The sequence below is a fragment of the Triticum dicoccoides genome, chromosome 3A, assembly GCF_002162155.2.
Source record: "Triticum dicoccoides isolate Atlit2015 ecotype Zavitan chromosome 3A, WEW_v2.0, whole genome shotgun sequence".
Lineage (NCBI taxonomy): Eukaryota > Viridiplantae > Streptophyta > Magnoliopsida > Poales > Poaceae > Triticum > Triticum dicoccoides.
The window spans coordinates 278,212,103-278,221,406 of record NC_041384.1 but is presented as its reverse complement, the minus strand read 5'-3'; positions in this window follow the sequence as shown (position 1 = coordinate 278,221,406).

Below are 9,304 nucleotides of genomic sequence, written 5' to 3'. Positions count from 1 at the left end.
ATCCCCGAAACCAATAAGACCATCCCTTAGTTTAATTCCCGCCTACATGCACCATCGATATATAGTAGTCTTCCTCGGTGTCTCTCGAACAAACACGTTCTCTCGAAGTCGACTCCTCTCATGCATATAGGTCCTAATGCATTTTTCGAGGCTAACTTTGACGAAACGTTAGAGCAATAATATATGGCATGCAACTTACATAAAGCATACCTTCAATTTTGTATGTCAAAGGTGCTTCCAATAATATAATTTGCATAGTATACATCTCATGTGCTATTAATCATGTCAATAGTCAAAGGTTGTCTTGAAAAACACATTAGGCTCTATATAGATGGAAGGGGGGAGTAGGTACCATGCAAAAAATGAGAATAAAATTCAAACATCTGGGCATCGTGGCTCGGTCGATAACATTGACAAACTTGGTTTTAAAATCATGAAACTTGGCATGGTGTCATGTCATGGTAGTACCATGCCGTGGTAAAAAAATTGGCCGAATAGGAACAAATTTTGGTATAAGCTTCTTGCAAATCGGAGCTTCTCTAAGAAGGCTCGTGGTTCTGGGAGGGAATGTGTCACCTTTGTGTGCATAATTCAAATTTGAAATACAAGCACATGTTCCAGTGCACCAAAGTTGGTTGAAAAATCACATGTGTGTCCCCGGGTAAATTTCTAGGTCCCATGCAAGAAATGGGAATGAATTCAAAATTTTGGGCGTCGTGGCTGGGTTGGAAACATTGAGAAACTTAGTTTTTTAATTCCTGTAAATCCAAAACACGCATGAAAATAATGAAACTTGGCTTGGTTCCATGACATGGCACCAACATGCTGTGGTAAATTTGCAGTCCGATTTGCGAAGGCGCGCACATTAACAATCAACAAAGTCATTTCGGAAGAAGTGCTGTCACGTTACAATCGGAAACACAAGTATTATTGAAACCGTGGGCGTTCTACTTACTAGTACCATTTACGTGCCGCCACGCGTCCCCTTTTTTATTAGCTAGGAGGCGACGTGCAGGGTAGCTATTTGAGTACGAGAGGCGTGCGATCAGACCCCTGCGCGTGCTTATCGGGAGGAGAGCCCTTTGACCTCCATCTGCCGTCCACCTCTCTCCCAAGGTCTCCATTAATGGCGCCCGAGCCTCTGTTTAATGCCGTGGCTATGTCTCACTTGACTGAGATTTAAGAGAGAAAAAAGAAAATCTGAAAGCATGGATCTTGATGTAAGATCCGACGGACCTATATAGCATCTACTGCGACTTATAGCAAGACTGATGAATATATAAGGATGATTAATTTTTTTTGATCAAAGCAGGGCTTGCCCCTTCTGATTTTCATTACTGAAAACCACCACTATTCACAAGAAGTTCAGCACAACTCCAGCCTAACACAAAGGACTAAAAGCTACTAGATTGAAATCGCAACATCCCAAGAGGCCAACAAAGGCCAAACTTTCGCGCTAGAACCCAAGATTTCACAACCAACGACACAATTCACATCCTAAACTGATTATTACATCAAAAGAAACCAGGAAACTAGTCTCCGCGGTGAGCGGCAATGAGCTCTTTCGTGTCCTCAAGACGCTTCTTGAGAACATCCATGGATTCGTCCACCAGCCTTTGGCGCTCGTTGCGGAGCATGTCATTCTCGTCCATAAGTTTCTTCAACAAGGCACTAGTCTCCTCCTGCAGGTCTGCACTTTGGATGATCTTCTCCCTCAGCAGGTCGCGCTCGGCCCGGAGCCTCTAATTGCCCTCCCTTAGTTGCTGGATGACGCCGGTAGCCTGTTCAAACGAGGCTATCATGTCGTCCTGCAACGTCGTCGGGCGGGAGATCTGATCCGTCTGGCTATGGATGATCGCATGCATGCGCCTGTAACAGTCGTCGCGTGCCCGCGAGAAATTTTCCCAGGCCGCCACGGCGCGGCGGGACATCTCTACTGCATTCGTGGCACGGCAGGACATCTCTGCTTCTTCCACGGCGCGGCCGGACCAGTCTGCTGCATCGACGGCGCGGCGGGACCTCTGTGCTGCTACTTCCGCACGACGGGACATGTCGGCTGCTCTCGCAGCGAGGCGGGACATCTCTTGTGCTTTCGCTTCCATGCTCGCCTCTCCCTGGTGGCAATCTCTCGACCCAGAACTCACGATGGCCATGGCAGACGCAAGGGAAGGATGCTGAATGACTTGTTTGTTTTTGTGGATGAGGAGTTGAGGAGGAATGTGCAGTCATCTTGGATACTAGTATTTATAATGGAGTACTAATACGCTCCTAAGTGGGAAACCGTTTAGGTTGTGATCGGTGTGAATAGGTTTGCAATTCAATATAGCATGGGGTAATTTGGAATGTGACGAGACGCAAGCTCAAAATTTATTGACGGTTCTAGTTTCGAAGTGTGGCACTATTCCCGGATGGAGTACTTCTTTTTCTACTCCCTCCTTTCCGGTTTTATAGGGCTTATCTCAAAATTTTAGTTTTTCCATTTTATAAGGCTCAATTTGGTTGTCCCCAACACATGTTCAGATTCCAAGGTGCATTAAATCATTGCATGCAAGTATTAAGAGAAAATTGACCAATGCATGTACTTTATGCATGCATGCATTGCAATTAATGCATTAAACCTATCTCTCGGGACTTCTCGCACGCACCATCGTGCCACCCACAAAAACTTGTAGTCTGAGTTTAGTAGTACGTTATACAGGAAGAGTAGAGGTGCATGCATGCACTCGTCCTCTCACACACGCGTCTATTTTTTCTCAAAAAGGAGGATGATGACCCCCGGCCTCTGCATCTGGAAGTCACACACGCAAATTATTGAAATATATCGAGTGCAGTGCTTTGATGTGTCGCGTCAACTCATACATCAACGAGAAGTTTGATTATCCTCTCCCTCGTAGACTTAACTGCACATGCCTTTGGCTGTATGACAGGTTGGCCACACACTTGTAGGGCCCACCTATCATACACGCAAAGGCAAGAGCGTCCCTCCCTCGCACATGAGCATGGTGGCTAGCAAGACTAGGAGAAGCTTTCGCTACACGCTCTCCCTCCCGCACGCGGTGGACATGCAGCAGTTCAATCGGTGTCAGATGGCTAGAAGCATACTGTAGTACTCCTCCAGTGCAGTAGTATTCCATCATTGTTCGACTTCCCTAAGAGGCAAAGAGCCAAGCGCAGCCCGGACGCTCGTGTGGCGGTTTCATGTGTATAGTAGTCTAGGATAGCGTGTATCGTGCCTGTAAGCTTAAAATCGTTGGGGTCGACTCCATGCTATGTGGTCGTCTCAAAGTTTTTTTAAAAAATAAAATAGGCTTCTGGCCCTACCCGAAAACTGCCACATGTACTGCCCGGGAAAAGCCCCGCCCTCAACTTTTAACTACGCGAAAACAGTTCGAGCTTGTTCTTTCTATATAAATATAGTACTTACTGTATGTTTATTCACCCGTGGGGTTGTTCAATGAATGGAGGGGCGGGGAGCACAAGTGAACAATACTGTAGTACTACTAGTAGTAAGTAGGAGTCGTACAATAGTCACCTTAAATAGAGAGTTTCTTTTCTTTAATACCACGTACACAAATTGAAACGCTTGTTGTGGAGAGAAAAAAGATAATCACTCCACTATATATGGACGCAGGGGCCTGAGCGCTTGCTTTACTAGGGTTGATCTCTTCATTCTCTCATCCTCTCCAGATATAAACAAGACAGCGGTAGCGACATTTTCTCTCTGCTCACCGCTGGTCACAGGTTCGGTCGGATCCCTTCGGCCGGTGTGTGTAGAGGACTAAAGGTGCATTGTTCACGCGGTCATCGCTGCCGAGGGAGGAAACCCACAGCTGCCGGAGGGGCCCGATCCTCTACCCGTGTCGTTCTCTCCGACACATGGCCGGCTCGGGAGGTCCTCCGACCCTTCTTCCTCCCTACCGTATTGTCCGCAGATCCGACCTGCCGCCACCGACATCCCGGCGACCCTCAGGTATAAGTTCTTCGAAAGCGGCCTTGCTCTACTGCCCCAGCTCCCCACGTGTCTGCATGTGCATCTTTTTCTACTCCCATCAGCTCTTCCAAAGCCACCTAAATTTTTAGTATTATTAGAGGTAAAGCTACTTCATGCATTCGAATCTAGGGCTTTGTTCAAGCAACGAAGAAAGGGGGGAAAGTTGTAGCATGAATCTAGGACTTGATTCAAAGAGGAAATAATATGGCAAAAGTAGTAGAGACCGGATACCCAACCGGTCTCTTGGTTGAAAAGGGAAATAATGTGAAAATGCAGTACAAACTAGATAAGGAACAGATCTATTATTGGTTGAAAAAAGGATAGAAAGTGGCGGCTGGTGGAAAAGTCAACAGAGTATGTCCAGGATTAGATTTGCTGCCATCACATAGTAAAAGGTCTCCAGGATTAGATTTGTTGCCCTCACATAGTAAAAGGTCTCAGGATTAGATTTGCTTCCCTCACATAGTAAAAGGTCTCCAGGATTAGATTTGCTGCCCTCACATAGTAAAAGGTCTCCAGGATTAGATTTGCTGCCCTCACATAGTACAATGGCACTCCTGCTGTTTTCCCCAGTATGATAAGTAAGTTGCTCCTTTACGCTGCTGAGTGTCCTGGTGTCCCCATGGTCCCATGCCCTTAAACCAACTCTTTAGCTGCTGTTGATTTACTGTGTCTGGTAAACAAGCAATGCCACCATTAAAGTAATCCCATATTTGAGGAATCTCATTGTTGATCGTAATACTTCTGGTAACATGAAGCATCGCTGACGTTTTAAAATTTCTATTGTCCTTGCGTGCTTGCCATGAACATAATTAAGATGCTTCTTTTCATTTTTTATATGTTTCGTATATTCTTATTGACCAGCAACTGTTTACTTTCTATCTTTTTGTGCAGATAGGGATATCCATTTCACCTTGTTGCTATTGTGACCTTTTGGTGAACTGCAGAAAACACTTTTTTGGAATGAGTGTCTTGTGCAGTTCAACTAAAATGTCACATGGGCAACATCTCTCAATTTTGGTGGAACTGCACAAAATGGTGATTGGAGTTTCCAAAATCTCCGTCAAGTTCTGCTGGTAATCTCATGCAACATTTTATTAGCCTTTGCAAGATGGAGCCGTCACTGTCACCACAATAGCACTTTATTTTAGTGGAACTGCACAAAAGGATAAGAAAATTATAGTTGCACCTTACATGAGCCGGACAGCCAACCTTAATGTTCCTCAATTTTAGTGCAACTACTAAAGAAGAACCTTCCAGCTCACAAGAGCAAGTACTTCTTGCTAGCTGAATGATGCAATCTTTGCTTCATTTCAGGTGAACTGTAGAAAAAGGCGCATGAATTGAATCATGGAACTCTAGGCAGACCTCATCCAAGTAGAGCTGGAGGTTGAGTTCAAGGAGGCCGCTATTAAAGTGAAATCATGCTCTCATGTCTCCTTGTTTGTGTTGTGCAAACATGCTGTGCAAATAGGATACAGATGTTGTGACGGTCAAGAGCATTTGCCAAGTTCTTCGACTGTATGACATGGCTAGCCAAGATGGATTTAATCCCGATATTCACTTTATCAAAAGGATCTAATGGGTTGGTTCTGAATCTTGGAAGCTGGAAATCAGTGAGATGTGTAGGCATCTTTGTTGTACTTATTATTTGGATCTTATTTGTTGGTTATGAATCTTGCAAGCTGGGAATCAATGAGATGTGTAGGCATCTTTGTTGTACTTATTATTTGGACCTTATTTGTTGGTTCTGAATCTTGCAATCTGGGAAACACGGCATGATGATGCAGAGGACAACAACCATAACAAACAGTTCAAACTCGGTAGTATTATCTTTTGTGAAAGTGCGACAAATGTGATGATCGTGTGCATCCTGAGAATAATAATTCTAATTGTTGTGCATGTTGATCCTGTGGCACTGATAGAACGAGCGAATGCATTGCTTGTTTTAAGTACAAATTTCTATTAAAGCTAATTAAATTTAAGTAAAGTGACCACTAACTCCTGTTATTACAGTACCAATACAGACCCGCTCGTGAACCGACGTGTGGCCGAGGGTGCATCTTCTGCCAGGCGTGCAGCGGACGAGGGAGGGGTAGTAACTGTTGTCGCCTGTACACACTCAGCTTACTGTTGAATCCAGTTCCCCAAGAGCTGAAAAACGAACTGCTACCGCCGCCTACACACCCGTTCACTCGAAGAGACTCCAATGGCGATCCGAGGGGTGAGCCTACTGGATATGGACTTCAGCAAGGAGTTCCCCTTTGAGTTCGCCATTCAGTCCTATGGCTGCACCAAGTTGAATGTGATGTAAACCAACGATACGGACTCGGTGAAGCTCTGCCTCGCCTTAGTCCTATGGCTGCACCAGGTTCTGGAGCATTCGCCCGTTTCATCGGCAGTGCCGACTGCACCTTCGCTACGGTGGAGAGAAGGAAGAACGTGACGATTCTGCCATCTGGTGCAACAAGCTTGTCGACATCCAGAAGCAATACAAGATCATCAGCAACGGGCAGGAGAAGGACTTCGTGGTTGACCTCACTGAGACCATCATCGACCCCTGATACGCCAACATGAAAGAAGACGACCTGAACACGTGGGAGGTACCTCTGAATATAGCCTACATAACCTACGCGGCCAAGGGCGCATACGCATGCCACGACATGTACATCAGATCTTGGACATGAGGGCGTGTCTGCTTCCCGTAACCGACGAGTCCACGGACAGCCGCAACGTCATGATGAAGCGTGCCAGGAAGGTCTAGATGTTGTGCTTTATCTATTTATAAGCACCTTTATCATGTGAGTGTTTCATGCATTAGCCTATGTGTCGTAATTATCTGTTTTGTCCGAAATATTTCTTTTAAGAACCCATTAACCTGATTGCTTTTTTTAGTGGCAATTTGCTTATGTATGTAAACTAGTTCACTTGTCCGTAAAAAAACTAGTTCACTCGGCTGCCATGCTTTGAATCTCCTTCCTCCCAACATATTCCCCTCCTCAGGTGGACCCAGCAGGTCTCTGAATTTTCTCCCACTTCCTTTTTCGATGTAAACTGAGTTTTCTCCCAGTACTTTCCCCTAGAACCAACTCAATTGTCCCACGTCTAGCCTAAAAAATAATAATACCCCATGTACTATTAACTCATCAAATTAAAATGATATTTTATTTCGTAAGTTGAAAGTTCTTACAAAATAATAATAATAATAATTGTTTATATATAACTTGGCAAGTTAACTCCTAGTGATTGCGTACATAAGCTTGCAAAGATTTTACTGATGTGCAATCATGAGTTTATGTTTTTATAACATTTCTCCATCTAGCCCAACATGATATTTTCACCCAGCCCAGCAAGTCCGCGGCTTTCGAGAAAAATGCAAATGGGATTAGAAATGGGCTGTACATTTTTAAAACACATCAAACCGGCAATTAGTTTCAAATATCTTTTTTTCATTTTGAGATTTTAAATTACATTAATTTTTATGCATGGAGAATTTGTTGGATTTTATATTGATATACATTTATTTTTAAAATCAGTTTGAATGTGAGTCGAAATTTCGGGATTAAAAACAGTTCGGACCGCATCGAAATATGCAAAATTTCGTATAATTTTTTAATCGTGGCCACAATATGGGCTGGAATACTAACAAAAAGAATATGGGCTCCAAAAAAACATTAAGAATTAGCAAATGGGTTGTATGTTGTTTTCCATAGATTTGAGGCTTTCCTAAAAAAGGGGTTGACGCACAAGCAGTGAAAATTGGATGGCCATCCAACGGCCGTCATGCTTCTTCAATCTCTGCTCTTCCTGCTCCAGCCGCTCAAACAGGCGCCGGTGGGACTTCCTGCTCCCTCCTCCCCGCGGCCGGCTCTGCTGCCGCGCAGGCCTCACCGCCCCACCGTACTCCCATCGCTGGCCTAGCCATCCCTCTACTCACCCACACCTGTTGTTATTCTCCGGCGACGGCAGACGAACCAGTAAACCCTCGTACAGTCGTACTCCCCTCCGCGTGGGAAACAACTGCCAAGTCTTCCCTGCCTCCGTGTCGTTCCCTTCCTAGGCCTCACCGTCGTCCACCGCCCTGGTGCTCTCGGCATGGCCTGGTCAACGTGGTCAACGACCGACATGCATCTGAAGTGGACTTTACGTGGAGAGGCTGACAGCTGGGTCCACGGCCGCACGCAAGGAAATGCCTCCTTATTACGCGCAAAATAATGATTCCTCCACCTGACATCAGGGACCCACCGAAAGGGCCTCTATATTTCGCGAAAAAAATGTTACCGCCGCTGACAGCTCGGACCCACTAGCTATATCTTCGCACGCAAGGAAGTGCCTCCTTATTACGCACAAAAAAATGAATACTCCCCCTGTTAGCTGGGACCCAGTATAGTGGCAGGCTGACTTGTGGGCCTACTAAGTTGACGGGGATGGAGGGCTTTGTCCACTTAGTCAATATGCACGATTCTAGCTCCAGTGACCATACGATGTCCATCCAACGGCCGTAGTGCTTCTTCAACCTCTGGTCTTCTTGCTCCAGCCGCCCAAACCAGCGCCGGTCGTGCCTCGTGCTCCTGCCTCCCGTGGCTGGCTGCGATGCGGCGGAGGCCTCACCGCCCCCTACTACTCCCACCGCTGGCCAGGCCATCCCTCTACTCACCCACACCCCCTGTTATTCTGCGGCAACGGCAGCCTCACACCGTAGCGAACCAGTGAACCCTCATACTCCTCTACGCGTGGGCATCCACTGTCGCGTCTTCCCCAGCTCCGCGTCGTCCCCTTCCTAGGCCTCGCCGTCGTCCACCGCCCTGGTGCTCTCGGTGCGGTGTGGTCAACGTGGTCAAGGAACGGCTTCCATCGGACGTGGACTATATGTGGAGAGGCTGACAGCTGGGTCCACGGCCGCAGCAAGGAAGTGCCTCCTTATTACGTGCAAAATAATTATTCCTCCACCTAACAGCGGGACCCACCGGACGGGCCACCGTATTTCGCGAAAAAAATGTTTCCCCCTGACTGCTGGGACCCACCAGCTACATCTTCGCACGCAAGGAAGTGCGTCTGGGCAAAAAAAACGATTCGCGCCCTGACTGCTGGGACCCACCAGCTACATCTTCGCAGGCAAGGAAGTGCCTAACAGTCGAGACCCACCTAGTCGAAGCATACGTAGCGTTGTCATTCTGGTCGCGAACGTGTACGTACATATTGGTCGACGTAGAGGCGCGCACGTGTCGTAGTAGAGGCGCGCACGTAGCATTTACATGTACGTACAGCAGCCAGGGTGCAAGAAAGAAAATACGGCCACGTATGTGTACATAC